Consider the following 19,725-nt stretch of genomic DNA (forward strand, 5'->3'; position numbering starts at 1 on the left):
CTGGATATCAAGCTTCCAATAGATCGACAACTTAAAACTAAATTCGAAGTCAAAAAGAAACTTGAAGAATTATTTAGAGATCAGAAAGTTAACACACCCCATTTACCCTCTACAGATATAAAAGGCCTAAAACAAAAAATAAAAGATAATGACCTTATAATCACAAAGGCGCATAAAGGTAATGTGTCAGTTATTATGCATAAAAAAGTATATATAGAAAACCCGAAGCATTTTTTTCAGATAATACTTTCACAAAAATTAAAAAAGACCCGACTAACTCTGTCCAAAGAAAACTAAAACAAATACTTAAAAACATTAATTTCATCCTTAATGAGAACGAAATATCAAACCTAATTAATATGAATCCAAGACTACCAACAGCAAGAGCTTTGCCTAAGATACATAAACCTGACACACCCATAAGACCAATTATTAACTTTAGAAATAGCCCCACCTACAAAACCTCTAAATTTATCAATAGCTTTCTAAAAAAGTACTAAACTTTCCAAAGCAGAACCACAATCAATAATTCAATAGAATTTTGTAAAATTATCAAGAACACAAAATTAAAACCATCTTTCACCTTGAACTCATTCGACGTTACTAATATGTATTCTACGATCCCCACGAAAGAAATTCTAAATATAATTAAGAACAACTTAAAGACACACAGAAAACTTAGTAACCATGAAATAGAAGAATTTATGTCACTCCTAGAATTTACACTTAACAATAATTACTTTTCCTTCAATAACACAGGATATCAACAAAGTGGTCTCCCTATGGGATCTACAGCGTCAGGTATCCTTGCTGAAATATACATTGATCACTTAGAAAAACATAAAATTTTAAATGATGAAAAAGATATCATTATCTGGCTAAGGTTTGTCGATGACATCTTTGCAATTATAGATGAACAAATCAATAGTAGCACTAATTTATTAGACCAGATCAACAGTTTGGACCCTTTCATAAAATTTACGTTAGAAACCGAGAACAATAAAAAACTAAATTTCCTTGATGTAACAATCGAAAGGAAAGAAGAAAAGTTGGCCTTTACAATCTTTAGAAAACCGACTCAAACTATAAATACCATACGAAAAGATTCATACCATCCTGAGGCACATAAAAGGAGTTCCTTTTTAAGCATGTTAAATAGAGCCTTTAACATTCCCTTGTCCAAAAACGACCTCCAAAAAGAAATTAATCTCATTTACAAAATAGCGATAAGCAATGGATACACAAAACACTACATAGATAGATTAATGAATGAAATGAAGAATAAACCTCAAACGCAGCTGGTAAAAGAACATAAAAAGAAAAACTTCGCCACCTTTACCTATAATAACGGGAATATTTACCAGATTACTAATATTTTTAAGAAATTCAATTTTAAAATTGCTTTTCGCACCAATAACAACAATCAACGTTTAATTTTCAATCATCAAAGCATTGCAAGTAATAACAAATATTTAAATTCCGGGATATATAGGCTTAAATGCTCAAATTGTGCCAATTCTTATATCGGACAAACAGGCCGTAATTTCTTTGTAAGATATCAAGAACATATTAATGCCGAAAAACATAGGAAGTACTCGGCCATGAGTCTTCACATGACCGAATATAAACAACAAGCGCCTAAAGACAGGCTCGTACTATGAACCGCCTCCAATGTGCGCATGCGTAACCCAGCAGGCGAGCAGCGAAAACCGGCATGCTACACGCGCGCATTACGACAGCAGAAAGGAAACAGAAATGAAAAGCAATACAGTCTAAGGAATAACTCACGTCCGTAATATTCCGTATAAAACAGTACAGGTATTTAGTGTTTTCAAGCTGGTGAATGAGCACAAGTTTAGCACACAAGTTATAGTCGACGGGGAGTTTATTCAGAAGATAGCATGCAACACAAGCAATTGTGAATTTTAAAAACGAACACTCACGATTTCTTAAAGAAAGTGAACATGATATTTTACGCGCACATTTATCTGCAAAATGGTATTTTATACATTCTTTAAAAATACAAAGCTAATTAAGGACACACACACATACACCTTAGGCATTAATATAAAATTACACATAGAATAGGGGACAGCAAGCGAGTAGCGAGAAACAGCATGCCACAGGCACGCATTATGACTGCAGAAGCGAAACAGTAATAAAAAGCAGTACAGGTACTTACAGTGTTTTCAAGCTGTTGAATGGCCACAAGTTTTGCATGAAGTTATATTCGACTGGGAGTTTACTCAGAAGACAGCAACATAAGCACTTGCGAACTTCGAAAACGAACACACGATTTCTTAGAGAATGCGAACATGATATATTTTACGCGCACATCTATCTACAAAAAGATATGTTATAAATTCTTTAAAAATACGAAGTTAATTAAGGACACTCACACAATCATTCACAAAGTAGGGGAGTTTATTTACAAGGCAGCATCACGAGAATTTATGAACTTTGAAGTCGACACACACACACACACACACACACACACACACACACAATGGCTTAAAGAAAGTGAACATTATAGTTTACGCGCACATTTATCTACGTACGTGTATGTTATATGTTCTTACAAATACAACGTTAACTAAGGACATACACATGAATCTTGGGCACCACCATAACTTGCATGCGTCTTCCAGCATTCATCACGGTTCTACTTAGGCCTATTCTGAATAATAATGCTCGCTGCAATTTTCTGGGTCTCAGCTGGTGTTGGTTTTCTTAATGTGGCCTTGGAAATTTTCTTCTGTTTTCTAGTAGAAAACAGTCGCTGCCGTGGTATGTTTTTGTTTACTGGAGAGACATTGTCGGACGGCACTAATTGCATGCTTGGGTCCTTGGTTTGTCGAAGTGCATTTAGAACAGCAGGCAAAGGAGCAATGTGTTTTGCTAGTGCATTCAGTTCTTCTTCCGTCTCAATGGAATCAATAATTTCTGTCACTTTCGATATCAAGGACGATTTCTTTGTTGCCAAATCTGCATTTATGACCTCTTTTCGTTTGCTTAGCTCAGCTGTAATTACTTCCGTTTCTGCTGTGTTCTCATTGCAGTCAATAACTAGAGAAGGGGACGGGCCACTCACTGAAGTTGAAAGTCGTGTACAAGGCTTAAAAGTACGACACAGCAAATGAATATGTTTGCACATGTTCCATTTAATAGCAGAATCATGACAACTGCATGCAAATATGTGAATGCAAGCGTTGCACTCTACACACATAATTTTGCAATCACACTGAGAGAGTACCTGCCTGATCTCGTACAGTTCCTTCACTTGCGAGCAGGAAATGATTTGCCAATACCCATCTTGCTGAGTGATGGACTCAGCCTCCAACTGTAAACTTGTCCTGTGACGCTTTCTCAAGTCAGCAATTTTCGAAGTTATTTTGCCCTTGTGTATGACAGTTAATCTGTCAATGAGTTTATCTCGCACAAAACTCATAATTGCGTGAATTGACTTGTCTAAGCGTTTTACATTCTTTCCTTTTAGATAAATGTATTTAATCGTCCTATGCATTCTCTCAATATGCATATTGGTGTTTAAGCCGCAATGCAGTCTATAACAGTACGCCCACATTTCTTTACACGGCACATAATGCTGAAGAAAATACTTTCCGTAGTCAGAGGTGTCACTGTCTTCACACATCATTTTCACCCCTGACTAACAGAAGTGAGAAAGACTCTGGATCTCGTTCCTCCAGTATAGTCCTGACAAGCTTATATATTTCTTCCTGCTTAGATTTTGTCTTTATTTTTGTTAAATTTTTCCTCCAAGCTCTGTCCACGTGCCACGCACAAAATAGCCTTCTTTGAGGGAGAGCCATAACATTCGTCCACGCGTTATAAAATGCGTCTGCCATGTCTGACAAATACTTTCGGAATTATATCACCAGTTTCTTCTCGGATGGTTTTCAGGAAGAGAGATAACGCCGCTTCATCTGTTCTGTTTGAAATGAAAAACGCGCACGGAAAGCCCTGCCTTATATCATCTAAAACTAATAAAGTGACCAGTTCAAACCCGTAACTGTTCATGCCATGGGTACTGTCCATACATATACAGTCTGAACCGTACTTCTGTAAAATTTCACGTTGTGCGTTATTCATGATCACAAGCGCGAAGTCTTCGGTTCTGAGCTCTGGATGCTCCTTTCCTTGTTCTTTGTACAACAGTACACAAGGATTTTCACTTTCTTTCATTTCATTCACCCAGGCGCTTACGCTAGTTCCGTCCTCTTGATGCTTCATTATATCGGAGGATAAATTGTAAGACCGACTAATGTTCTGCATATCTTTCTGAGTTAGAAGATGCACTCGATCCAATTTTTCCTCGCTGATAGAACAGCGTATTTGATCAAGCACAGTGTGTGACGGTATGTTGGCAGCAAGTTTAGAAGCTAACATTTCTCTGTCTTTCTGTTGAATACGCAAATGACCCAGCTCACACTTATGTCCAATGTGCGTAGATGTAAAACTAACGTGACACTTTCCATCCGTGAACAACTGTACCTTCATTCCGGCCGGACAAAAGCCATTAAGTTTTGAAGTTCCTTGGGTTTTCAAGTGCCTCTGCCCAGTCCCTTTGTAGGTATAATAACCGGAGCGGTTGCAACAGAAGTTAATTATTTTCATTCCATCTCGGCATCTTTTTACCCCCATATTCCTGACGTAAGAAGAACTGGTCCCTCTTTCATTTTCTTCTTTCCAAGCCACAAAATCAGAATATGTGTTAAATTCTTTCCTCTCACGGTGAATTTGAATATCATGGGACGATTGGAAATGATCAAGAATATCATTTCTTACTGGTGAAGTATAATCACACATAGTACACTTAAATGAACACCTTCCCCTCTCACTTTCGCCACCAACAGTGTCAGAGTGCTGGTTACGCTGATGCCGCTTCAGACACGATTGCTGAACAAAAGTTTTATTACATACGTTACACGTATGAATCCCACTGCCCTGTGGTTTCCGTGAGTTTGGGGCTACTTCTTCCAGTTTCAGAGGATGTTTCTGTTTTACATGCCTCCGCAAAGTAGTTCTTGCTTCGTACACACTACCACACTCAGAGCAAGTAAACATACTGAACTTACAGAGTAGGCGTATTGCCTATCTGCTTATCACCAAACCACACGAAATGAAGAAAACAGAACAATAACAACGAAAGAAAAGAAATGAACAGAACAACAACAACAACGAAGGAAAAGAAAAACGAAAGATCAAAACGAAATAAAACCACCGAATAACGATAGCCACCTTACGATAATAGCACTTGTTACCTCCAACAGTTACATTAGCGCGGTCTCGTTCAGCTAGTGGCACAGCATGGAAGCGCGCATGCGTGTTTCGTGTTTGGTTCATAGTACGATCCTGTCACTAGGCGCTTGTATATAAACACAGTTTTACATCGATAGAAAGGGACTTAACCATTCTACGAACGCTAAACAAAGGCAAATTAATGAATATTCTTGAAAATATCTGTATTGAAATTGATCAGAAACGAAATCCCAACCAGAATGTTAACGAAATCACGGAAAATATAAATATATTATTAGAAGAGGCTACCAAATTAGATTCATCTAGAAAAACCATCAAAAAGAATCCCAACAAACAACCAACACACCTTCCGATTAGCTCCACCCTACACAATAGTCCCCCTACTTTTCCTTCCGTTTCCCCTAGCCTATCACAGCGCCACTCCTCAGTTAGCTCCACCCTACACAACATTTCACCCGCTCTCCTCACATCACTTTCCTCTCCTTCCAATACTCCCCGCCCACCGCAAGTGCCTTATATACGTACACAGGACTCAGTCAGCTAACAACACGACATAAGGGAGGACGTCAAATACGACACGACTGACTATAAGGTAATCAACTCCATTATCCTTCATTCTCGCGAACATACATTTTTAACAAGGTTTTCTCCTTAAAATATCCTCTATTTTACTCATTCTTTTCTCGTTTCAGACTCATTTCAATAATCTAACCACAACTCAACTTCAACTACGGTTGTTTTATCAAGAGTTCCCCGATAAATATACATTAAGAAAATCTTGTATTTCTCCAATTTATCTTCAAGATTAACAAAATGTACACGTCTCCAACATGAAGAAGAACCTTATCGCCGATTTTACTTCGTCATTTGAACACTGACTTGTTGAATTTTTAACCAACATGAATGAACTTTATTTCATCATCATAATTATATGTTTCAATCTTCGTGCCATTTCATCATATCTTTTAGCTTTTGTATCATCATAACATCAATGTGTTTTAATTGTCTTGCCATTTTGTCAAATTTTAGCTGAAGATGTTCCATAATCGCAACGAATGTACTAGAGATTAAGATGGTTTATATTATGTAATTAATAAACCTATTATACAGAAATTGATAAGTATTGGAAGGTGGGAACCTACTCATAACTTAACCTTAGTTATAAAGCTATGTATTCCACTTCATACCCATTTAGAAATGCTTCAGAAGGCGCTATGTCCTGTAACGGTTATTTTCTTTCCGTCTTTAGGATCTAGGATGAACTTTAGTCGCCCATACTGAAGCTGACCAGAAGAACTACTCTCTTGTACTGATGGTGAACCTAGAAGTTTAGCAGAGTGTTTGGCGCAACTGCGTACAATGAAAATCTTATTCACTACTCCGAAGTATCGGAATCACTGGTCTTTTTACAATTCCTCCCCCACCTCGCGCTGCCTCTCGGAATGAAGATACCATCAGCTCCGCGTGAGGCTGTACTTCTACAGTTTTGTCCAAAACAGGTCTTTCGACAGAATGTCATTGAGCGAAGGATTTATTTCGGCAGTTAGGTATCACTATCAGGTATTCATTAACCTTCTTCTTGTAGTGCCTTCTCCATTATTGTAGGTTGTCCACAATCACAGCCAAATCTGTCCTCAGTGTCTACTAGAATCCAGTCTTCTCCAATGCCGTAAGTTCCTCATCGAACGGCTCCGGGCGGATGAGCTCCCGTGGACCCTCACTGGAGGAAATGCCACTGGAATAGTAGGCAGCAGTGTTACCATTAACCCACGAACGGCTGAATTATTTTATTTTGAAAAAATTACCCAACTACCAACCAAAACTACTCATTACATGCACAATAGCATCACTACACTAAAAAATATACATGTCAGAGTTTAACACTGAAATAAGCACTGTTACCTAGTGGTAACGCTAGCCGTTCGTATGGTACAAAACTCTCACACGGTATTTTATATTTTGTGTGGAACTTGAGGTTGCATTCAACGCACATTCCAATGTCACATTGAACGCACATCGTGCGGACACTTAACGAACAACCTTCTCCAGCACACCGGCCTTAATTAAGGTATAGCCCCGGCATTTGCCTGGTGTAAAGATGGGAAACCACGGAAAACTATCTTCAGGGCTGCCGATAGTGGGTTTGAACCCACTATCTCCCGGATGCAAGCTCGCAGCTGCGCGACCCTAACCGCACGGCCCACTCGCCCGGTAAGGAGAAATATTAATTGGCCGCGAACTGGAATACCGTAGCTTTATATGCAGCCACCTTTCCACTGGCATTCATATCTGTAAAGGGATTTTAAGCTCCAAGGCTGGAACGGTGCAGACCTCAGGTTGAATTCCCAGTTTTCCGATCGGGAAACGAATTCACATTCTCCCGAGTGATTCAAGAACTCTTGCACTACCTTGGCTATGGATGCTCAATGCAGAATATGATACCAACCTTAAATTCATGAGTCTGGGACAGAACTTGGAAAACACAAGAAAACAACCTCAAACGTTTGAACTGTACCTGGCAAGTATTCTGTGACATATCCCCTGAGGGTAGGGGCGGTAGAACAACACCCACGGTATCCCCTCCCTGTCAGAAGAGGAGACAAAAAGGGCCCCAGACGCTTTTAATTTAGGAGCATGGGTTGGCGACCGCGGGGCCCTTAGTTGAATTCTCATATTGCTTCCTCTTACTTGTGTCAGACTTCTCAATTTCATCTGTCCTATTCGACCTCGCTTGGTCAACTCTTGTTCTTTTCCGAACCCGACGGTAGTAAAGCATTCGAGGCCTAGGGAGTATTCCGTTTCACGCCCTCCGTGTCCCTTGCTTTTTTGACCCATACCTTCATTTTTCGAAGTGTCGGATCCCTTCCATTTTTCTCTAGACTGACGTTAATAGAGGACTGTTGCACGGTTGTACTTCTTCTTAAACCGAGCTCGATAGCTGCAGTCGCTTAAGTGCGGCCAGTATCCAGTATTCGGGAGATAGTAGGTTCGAACCCCACTGTCGGCAGCCCTGAAAATGGTTGTCCGTGGTTTCCCATTTTCACACCAGGCAAATGCTGGGGCTGTACCTTAATTAAGGCCACGGCTGCTTCCTTCCCACTCCTAGCCCTTTCCTGTCCCATCGTCGCCGTAAGACCTATCTGTGTCGGTGCGACGTAAAACAACTAGCAAAATAAAAACAAAAAAGAACCTCTTAAAACATTAATCAAGACAACCACCACTCTCTCTGTAAGGGAATTCCGGATCCCGTGGCCGGGCTGAGTGGCTCAGACGGTTACGGCGCTGGCCTTCTGACCCCAACTTGGCAGGTTCGATCCTGGGTCATTCTGGTGGTGTTTGAAGGTTCTCAAATACGCCAGCCTCGTGTCGGTAGATTTACTCGTACGTAAAAGAACTCCTAAGGGGCAACATTCCGGCAGCTCGGCGTCTCCGAAAACCGAAAAATGTAGTTAGTGGGACGTAAAGCCAACAGCATTAAATAAAAAAAGGTAATAGTAATCCGACTCCTTGGCTGAGTAGTCGAAGTCAAAGTACAGTACTAGCGTTCGGTTCAGAAAGCAAGGCCTGCAATAATAACTGCGTATGGTTTAATTGCTTTGGCTCTGGGTGTTTGGTGTTCGCATTAATACACGTCTGTTTATTTATAGCACACCGCACTTATAACTACCACACATTATGTGATAGTGAACTCATCTGTCGCCATAAGGTTATTGGTATAAGGAAGGGCATCTTATCTCAAAACATGGCTGTATCCATATGAAGTACCTGCACCAATAAATTGGAGAAAATTCCCTCGTATTGTTAATTATTCTTCTTCTTCTTCTTCTTCTTCTTCTTCTTCTTTCGAATGGGCCACCAGAGGACCACGTGCCAATTTCAATTCCTTCTTCTTTGTTCTTTCCTTTTCTTCCAGTACGCTTTCATCTGTTCACTATGTTTCTTCTTTCTGTCTTCAGACCACTTTGAACCAGTCGTTTTTACTTTCCTACCTTGGAATCCTTCTATTTTCAATACTTTTAACCGAAAGCCTTCTCTATTATTTATTTCTTCTGTTGTTATATTGTTTTTTTCTAAATCCTTTCTTACTTCGTTGACCCAGCTTGTCGTTGATTTCTTACTCCACAAATATCTGAAAATCTTACTGGTTAATCTACTATCTTGCATTCGATATAAATGTCCAAAAAACATAAGTCTCCTTTTCCTCATTACATCTGATATATTTTCTATTTTTTTATATTATTATTATTATTATTATTATTATTATTATTATTATTATTATTATTATTATTACTTTTATAGCAGCTATCTTGCCTAGTAGCCCTTGTGCCATCTCTCCAGAGTTAGTCCGGTAAAACTACTAGGTCGTAAGTTACAATTGTTAGCTCCTGAGTTAGTTCTCGAGAGTTAGTCTCATAAGAACAATGTATAGGAGCGAACTTTCCTAGTATGGCAGTTAGGTTAAGCCTGGGATCAAATCCAAGCCCGTTAGGTTGAGTTTGCATTCTTGTGCGTTGAGTTCTGGCGTCGAATTTGGGTCTGTGACGTTAGCGCCCCTGTGAGGTTAAGCCTGGTGTCGAACTCGGCCTCGTCCCTAAGTGCGCCATCGGTTAAGAAATATAGAATTCAGCGGTTCAGTATGACGTAAATAACTTGGAATAATTCTTAAAGGAATAGTGCTTACGAATAATTATCAGCTGATTGATTTTATTTTAAGGTTTTGTATGTCCCCGTGCTTCTGGTGTTTAGTTAGAAGTTTGTCCTTACGTTATATTAGTGTGACGATATTCACTGTGTTCAGAGGAAGTTGCCATTCTTAACTCGTTACTCTAAGATTAATGTTATATTCGTGGAATCTAGTTTTGTTCTTCATGATTGTAATAGGCGAAACAAAACATTTTCTCCGTTATAATTGGAAGTAAAATAGAGAAGACACCACACCGTATTGCTTGGTGGTGGCAGGATTCTACGGCAAATAAAGGGACAGACGTGACACACCATGAACAGATATTGCTACTACTCCGTACCGTGACGGGATAGGGCGGGCCTCCAAGAGATGTGTTGCGGAGAAAGTCAGTGGGAAGAGTTCATCGCCTATAAGAAAAGGATCTTTCCCAGCGTTTGCCTTCGTGAGGAGAATGAAAAACCACAGGAAACCTTTCTCGGTACTGCTCCCACCGCCTCCCGAATGCAGATGTAAAGCTACGGTTAATGTGGGCGCTGTGCTCGGTGCGTGCAAGGCCCTAATACATGTGCTTGTGTTGCACTGACAATTAAGGAAACATTTTCGTATGGAAGTATTATACATATTAATTAAAACATTATGGAGAAAGAAGATAATGACATTAAAAAGTAGAATGATGAGGGAACGAAATGGGAATTTAAAATGAGCTTTTAAAGAGAAAATATATAGAGTTGTATGCAATTTAATTTTAGCAATAATACTTTGTACTTATTTGAGTATAAATCTACTATTGTATGTCCTCTTCATCTCCCACAGTGTGAGGATTCTATAATTAAAATTTATGACTGGGAAAAGCACTAATCTCAAGTCACATTCTGATAATGGATGTTGTAATATATTGAGATGCATACAGTTGCCATACGTATAAAGAGATAGCGGAATGCTGAGGTATTAAAAGTTCTCTAACGTGCCAGAAGCCAATGACATAGGGCTGTTGCATTAAACAACTTCAAATATCACCGAAATTTTGAGAAGACAAGGTCAACCACTAACTGACTGCCCCCTACATGCACAAAGATCGTCTCGAAATTGTTTTCTTATGGAGGAGAAATGTGCTACATCAGTTCGTGGCGAGCAGCCGGACAGGCAGGTTGTAACATAGCTCAACTCCGCTATAGCTAGTGCGGCAGTGAAACCATCCTAGGACATAAACATTTCATTAGTGAAATCATCATAGTTCACCGTTTAATACATTGAATTGTGGAAAAGCATAGTATCAGTTAGTTAACAGTATACAATGGCTTACCCCCTAGATACGGGGCAGTCCATTAAGTTCGCATTAGAGACATGTTATATGCACGACTCGCTACCTCAATTAGACTCAGTGAACCATAGGCCTACTCTAACGAACGGAACATCACAATTTCAACCAGCACCTGCCAGTTATGATCATCAACAGTTAGCATGCTATTCTCATCAGCAACACCAACATCATCATCAGCAGCAGCAGCAGCAGCAGCAGCAGCAGCAGCAGGATCAGCACCAGCAACAACATCACGGCGCTCAGAACACGGGCACTCATACCCCCTCTCTACAAGAGAGCATCACACCTGCAGGTAATAATCTATGTACTCCTCATCACGGAAATGACCTACTAGATAATACTGTAGATGTACCTAATCAACCAGCTAAACGATTTTGCGGACAAATGGTAGGACAGTCGAATGGTACCATAAACGAAGTCGAAAAGTTAATAGACATGGATATGTCAGACGCCAGTACTTCAACATCTAGTAATCCCTCGGTCCAAGACGTGCCAGTAAATAATCACTCAAGTTCAAATAAGCTTAGTTCTGATAAGAGAACGCCTACCTATCAAAGTAAAGACAATAGATATAGTCGCACAGACATAGGCCCGTACTGTATTTTCGTAGAAAGTTTGGACAGTAAAGTTGGTCATCTTCACCCTATGTCGATAGGTAAACTGCTTTTTCAACATAACAATGCCTTTAAAAAGGAAGTGGTTGACATCTGCCCTATTGGAAAAAATCGTTTAAAAATTGTAGCTCGCACGGCAGGATCTGAAAATTTAATTGTACAATGTGATGTTTTTAAACAAAGGAATTTAGAAGCTCACATTCCCAACTTTCTTATCCATAAACAGGGTATAATCAGAAATGTCGACACTACGTTAAGCGAGCAGAAAATTTTAGAAGAAATTGACTCTCCATGTCCAGTTGTGCGTATTAAGAGATATACCAAAAGATCACCTACGAACCTAGAACAAGTTATAGCAATCCCAGTGTGTCTCGTAACTTTTCGATCGCAGTCCCTCCCCACTCATTTAGCTATACTGGGAACTCGCTGTGCTGTGGAACCGTATGTTGCTCCAGTAGTACAGTGTGACCTATGTTTACGTCTGGGCCACAGGCAAGGACAATGTAAGTCAAGAGTAGCGCGCTGTAACAGATGTGCGGGTCCACACTTAACAGAAAATACCACGGAAGTTCGTTCTGCACTCTGTCAAGGTCAACATTTTGCTTCAGATAAGAACTGTCCGGTGTACGTTAGACAGCGAGACATGAAAAGGGCAACTGCTTATAACACACCTCCTATGCATACATCAACAGAGCAGCAAAGTCAGGGATACGCTCAGGTGGTTGCTACTGTACCACAATACAGTACTCACGAAGAATTTCCTCCTCTACCAACACAACCACTACAAAATTCATCTATAATAAACATTCAGTGTCATTCAGCGTTGCCATCAATGCAGTCATCACAACAGTTATCCCATCCATAATATCAAGGTCAACAGCAGCAACGCACTGCATCATGCCACGCCTACGCAACGACAACTTCCCTCCCTCTCCACTCAACGTCCTACTCGCCGCCAAGAAGCTCCCCCTCCCTACCCAACTTACCCTCCCCCACACCAACGAGTGTTTGCTCCTCAACAATTACCAATTACACCTATTGGACAAAACCCATATCCTCCTCGTGCACATAACATTCCTGACCATTCCATCAATCGAAATAAATTCATTATAGAAGAATTATTCAAACTTATCATGCAAATAATCACCTCGTCTCAGACAACACCCATAGAAAATCCCCTTGTCATTCGGGAATTAATATCTAGTTTAATAAATAAATTCAATGGGTTTTAAGGTCCTGCAGTGGAGTGCTAGATCTGCCATTGCTAATAAGGAAAGTTTAGAGCACGAACTTGGTTGCAGAGATATCAAGGTGGCAGCAATTTCCGAGACGTGGTTCAACTCATCAAAACTTATAAGATGTCGAAATTATAATATTCCACGAGACGATCGGTTCGATGGCAAAGGAGGCACAGCACTTTTCATACATAACGCAGTTCCTTTTAAGGTATTGCCTGTCACACTGGGGGTAGATCCTGGTATACAACTCATTGCAGCACGTATCCATTTACCTGCGCTTGAGTTCACATGTCTTTCAATATATTGTAAACCAGGCAGAATTATAACACCGGCAGTTTGGAATCGTATTTTATCTCCTTTGGCACCACCGTACCTTATATGCGGTGACCTCAACGCACACAGTACTACCTGGGGGTGTGCCTTCACCGACCGACAGGGTTGCAATATTTTAGAGACAGTCGACACTTTCAATCTATCCATATTGAATGACGGCTCACCAACACTAGTTCCGTCCTTATATCACCGTCCATCGGCAGTTGATATAACAATGTGCTCTCCCGCCATTGCCACAATCACCCACTGGAATGCACTTAAAGACTCGCTTGGTTCAAATCACTATCCAATACTTATCAACATTGATATTTCTCCTACAAGTAACCCCTCACCATATCCATCAAGCAAGTGGAATATGCATGGTGCAGACTGGACGCTTTTTACGGCTAAAATACTTGAGGAAACACGCTGTTTTCGGACCCAAACATCCGCCATGGACAATTATAATACCTTTGTTGAGAGGATGGAACGTGTTGCTCATATATCTATCCCTCTGAGAAAACCTCCTGGTCAGAAAAACACTCCAACAGTATGGTGGAACGCTGATTGTTCCCGTGCCATTGCTCTCCGGCGGACGGCTCTCCGGGAATTCCGAACACACCCTACCCAAGAAACATACCTACAATATCAGAAGATTTCTGCTCGAACTAAGCAATTTCTCAAGCAAACTAAGAAACAGAGTTGGCAAAAATACTGCTCCACATTGAATAAGGAAACCCCAATAGCAGAAGTTTGGCATCGCATACGACATTTGCGCAACAGAAATTATAGTACTCAGGATTCGTCACCTGATACCTCTTGGTTAGAGGATTTTGCTGATAGAATTACGCCACCATCACCTAGTTATCCACCGTGTACATTTAATGAAGAGCACTCCGACCACTTTCTCTGTTCGCCATTTACAATCAACGAGCTCCGTGTGGTCATTAAGAACTCCGCCAATACAGCACCGGGCATCGATGAAATCCGATACCACATGTTACAACACCTTCCTGACGAACCATTGCAGCTTCTCCTCCGGATTGTCAATGAACTTTGGTTTCAAAAATGCATACCTGAGTCATGGAAGACACAAATTGTAGTACCAGTCCTCAAGCCAGGAAACGAGCCAGGAGATCCAGCAGGATATCGAGCTATTGTCCTTTCTTCCTGCATTGGTAAAACGGTGGAAAGAATGATTAAAAATCGCTTGGATTGGTGGTTAGAATCACAATCTCTGCTACCTTCTACACAAAATGGATTCCGCAAGGGTCGTGGCACGTATGATAAACTTGCCATATTAACCACAGCGATTCATACAGCTTTTCTAAATAAACACTACCTTTGTGCTCTCTTTTTGGACATATCCGCTGCGTATGACAATGTACGAATACCAATACTGATGGACAAACTGATTGCTCTTGGATTGCCTCCAACTTTTGTGTCGGGTATACATCAATTTATACATGTTAGATGGCTTTATTTTCGTTATAACCATAGACTTCTCGGGCCACGACGATCAACCCAAGGACTCCCTCAAGTTGCAGTACTTAGTCCCTTACTGTATACTATTTATACCCGAGATTTGGAAAATATTCTGCGTCCTAGAGTTAGCCTTCTTCAGTATGCTGACGACGTATGCATGTTTACCTCAGCGACGACAGTACCTGCTGCGAAGTGTCGTCTTGCAGATGCTATGCAGCATGTAAATCAGTGGTTACATCAACATGGGTTAGACCTCTCTGCAAGTAAATCCTCGGCAGTAATATTCACAAAAAGAAGAATTGAACCACCAATTTACAACTTCATACTGGGATCACACAGCATCTTAGTTCACCCACAAACCAAATTCCTCGGACTTGTGTATGATTCCCGTCTCATGTGGACTGCTCATATGCAACATATTATTCCAAAACTGGAACAAGGGATCAATATCCTACGCACATTAAGTCGAACTTGGTGGGGAGCTCACCCATCTATACTCTTAGTGCTATATCGCACGCTGATACGATCGAAGATGGACTATGGAAGCATGTTTTATTTCAGTGGCAATAAACTAGATAGTATTCAATTTCAGTACATTCGCATATGACTTGGAGCTATGAAAACCACGCCAACTAATGCTCTTCTCTTAGAAGCCGCAGAGATGCCCTTAACTATCCGTGCACAGTTTCTTTCAGATAAGTTCATACTAAAGCAAACTCAGACTAAAAATTCAACAGTTCTAATACCTCTTCGCAGATTACAACATTTAGCAGACGATCAAGACCGGCTTTCTTTGAATCAAAGATATCTCCTGCTGCAAAGTGTCACATACATAGACTCATTACTGACCCAAGACTGTCAAAAGAGTGTGGCAGACATATATGATATTCCATTTGAGCACTGCATATGCCCTATGGAAGTGGACAGATCACTAACATATCTACCAAAAAATCACAGATTGGCGCAGTTATGTCAAGAGGATTTGACTCTCCGGTATCCTTCGTCTGTTAAAATTTATACTGATGGCTCAAAAATACCAATAAGTGGCGTAGGATGTGCATTCTATTGTCCTGATCAACATGAAGCTCAAGGTTTTCGTTTGCCAGAACGTATTTCTATCTATGCAGCAGAAGCTATTGCTATTATACAAGCGCTCAAATATGTCAGACGATTCTACCGTAAGAGTATCACTATCCTTACCGATTCATTGGGCGTCCTTTCCACACTATCTCCACCGCTTATCCTCCAGAAACCCAATATCTACCATATCAGTATTATTCAAAAAACATATGAACTCCAAAGACGCGGTTCTAGAGTAAACTTCGTATGGGTCCCAGCCCACATCGGGATACCGCATAATGAATATGTAGATGACTTAGCGAAGAAAGCATGTGTCAGTGGTCAGGTCCTGAACACTCCCAGCAACTTCGTGGATTATACAGTGATTATGTTCCAACGAGCATATAGTCAGTGGTCACAGAAGTGGGAGTAAACAAAGAGCCACAAAGGTAAATTTTACTCAACGATTGAATAGTATCCCCCGCGACGTCCTTGGTTTGCACAATGGAACACTCAACGACGATTCATCTCGAATGCGCTTCAATCACGGAAGTTTTAGAAGTCACTTTTATCGCATCTTCGTAGTGGACACACCATACTGTTCCTGTGATGCCCAGTCGATTCAGGACATAAACCATCTCTTTTTTGCATGTGGTCATTACCACCAACAGCAAAATGTGTTTCTTACAGCTCTGCTTCACGCTAAGCAACAGTTACCAACCTGTGTAAATACACTACTGGTGTATACTATTATTGGGAACTATTTAACAACAACTTGTCTACAAATTTGATTGATTTTCTATGGAAATGTATGTGATTTTAATGTAATGATGTGTAACATCTATGTATTTTATATGTATATATATTTTACACTGTGACAATGACTTGTAATGAATTGTAAAGTTCAAACTAGCGTACTGTAATATCCAGGTGGCTGTTTGGTCTGTAACTGATCTAAAGCCAAATACATTTTAAAAAAAGTGCTACATTCTGCTGTCTTCGTTTGAGTTACAGGTAGTAGGCCTAATGTATTTTAAGTTTCTCTCTAGGAATTCCATAATGGGGTATGAAGTTGAATAACAATACTGTGATGGCATGTTGTACGAGCGAACAGCTCTCAGGTCCTATCAGCATTATCTGCTTCGTATAAATTACTTGATCCAAATGTGCATGTGAATGACATTTAGAGCATTTGTCGGGCGCTTCGTTTAAAAATAGGGTACTATTCTACACAGAATGGCCTTCTTCTTCTTCTTCTTCTTCTTCTTCTTCTTCTTCTTCTACCGCTTTTCCCACACCTGTGGGGTTGCGGGTGCGAACTGTGTCGCACATGTGGATTTCACTTTTTATGGCCGGATGCTCTTCCAGACCCTATATTGAAGGATATAATCACTATTGGGCGTTTCTGTGGTGGTTGGTAGTGCAGTGTGTTGTGTGAATATGAAGAGGTAAGTGTTTTTTTATTTTATTATTATTTTTTGCACTGACACAGATAGGTCTTATGGCGACGATGGGAGAGGAAAGGGTTAGGAGTTGGAAGGAAGCGGCCGTGGCCTTAATTAAGGTACAGACCCAGCATTTGCCTGGTGTGAAAATGGGAAACCACAGAAAACCATTTTCAGGGATGCCGATAGTGGGATTCGAACCTACTATCCCCCGGATGCAAGCTCACAGCCGCGCGCCTCTACGCGCACGGCCAACTCGCCCGGTGAGGTAAGTGTTGGGACAAACAAAAATACCCAGTCACCGGGCCAGAATAATTAATCAGAGGAGATTAAAATCCCCGACCCGGCCGGAGATCGAACCGGGTCCATTCAGCCAATGAGTCGGACAGAAGAATGGCTTTCTTATCAGATAATATTTCGGTCATGTGGATCGAACTCAGATCAAGTAATGTTAACAAGCTTTTACAAGTTACTTTACGTCGCACCGGCGCAGATAGGTCTTGTGGGAAGGAAGCGGCCGTGGCCTTAATTAAGGTACATTTGCCTGGTGTGAAAATAGAAATCACGGAAAGCCATCTTCAGAGCTGCCGACAGCGGGGTTCGAAGCCATCATCTCCCGAATGCAAGCTCAGAGCTGCGCGCCTCTAACCGCACGGCCAACTCGGTCAATAGTAATATTGGCCCCTAAGGAAGAAACTTCTCCGCCATTAATATTGACGCTAGTGTTTCTACCTGTGCGGTTACATTCCACGTTGCCAGCGTTCGTATTATCCTATAATTACTGGTATATGTCGAGTTGTAAGAAGCAGTACCTCGTATCTCACAATTCTCTTACTTCTATTATTTCCCTTAAGACTTGTCATGCCTCTCTCCGCGTATGGAGATGGAGTCCATCAGAACAATTCCCGCTGTGTTTATTTTGCTATTCCTGTGTATAAAGAAAAATGAACTTTATGTGCAACTGTATGAGTGTGTAAATACGTCATGCAAACATACATCTCTACAGTACTGTATGGCAAGGTTCATTTCCTTTTACACTCCTAATGAGACCGCATTGATGCGCTGCAGTTGCCACTTAAGTGGGTTTCTTCATGGGCTTTCCCATTCCATCGTAACGATTGATATCACTTGTGTGTGAACAAGTCTCAGGTAGACCCCAAGGCACCGGACGGCTCATTACACACAGGTTTTGACATTCCAGAACACGAGACCACGCATAACCAACGATAGCACCAAATATGGCGGACCAATAGATATGTTCAGCGCACAGGAGATACATTTGAAAAACTAACAAAGCTCATGGGCCAGACATGATCTATAATGAGCGTTTGAAGCGTTTCGCTCCCGTCCTCATTGAACCGCTTACCAGCTTATTCAACGAATGTGCTAAACAGGGAAGAGTACCAGATCAACGATAAATACCCTTTTTATAAAGGGAAGGGTCCACAATACAGGCTGTAGAATGTCTTCAGAATGATATTCATGAACGTGTCGTCTCAAAACTCACGAGTCTCACGAATTCCAGGAAGAGGATTAGTGAGAACAAGTTTCTCTACCTGGGCCAGTCTCAAAACTCACGAGCAGGGCCAGTCCTTCTTTGAATGGTTAAATGTCCACCCTATTAGTGTTGGATTAATCGAATAATTTTAATAATCAAATAACTTCCATCCGATTATTTAAATAATCGAATAAATAATCAAACAAAATAATCGAATGAGTTTCAAATATCATTCAGTTATATCGCACGGAATAATAGGATGCGACAGGGATATTTTTTTCGGTAGATAACCGATTGAAGTAAGCGAATAGATGAACACTTAGGAAAATTAGAAATACGCATTTTTCCAAATGAATCTCCCAATGTTAAAACTAATTGAGTGATTTAACTGACTTGACATCTAATATCTCTAAATAAAATTCCTTATTCAAGTAAATGCCGCTTTCTGGCCGCATAATGGAGCTAAGCCCCAGTACCGACAACTGGCAGTTTCTTTTAACTAGCAGTGGGAAATATACCTACTTTAATTTTATGTCGTCCAGCTGCATGCATAAATGGTTAGCATGCTGGCCTTTGGTCCAAGGGGTCCAAGGGGGCCCGAGTTCGGTTTCCGGTCGGGTGGGAGATTTTAACTTTCATTAGTTAACTTCTATGGCTCGGGGAGTGGGTGTTCGTGCCGTCTTCAGCATTAGACTTCATCTTCGGTAGGGCTTCGTCCTCACAGGCGTGCAGGTCATCTATACGGCGTCCACTCTAAAGACCTGCACCAGACCAGCCCGGAGGCCACAT

Source organism: Anabrus simplex, chromosome 8 (assembly GCF_040414725.1).
Source record: "Anabrus simplex isolate iqAnaSimp1 chromosome 8, ASM4041472v1, whole genome shotgun sequence".
Lineage (NCBI taxonomy): Eukaryota > Metazoa > Arthropoda > Insecta > Orthoptera > Tettigoniidae > Anabrus > Anabrus simplex.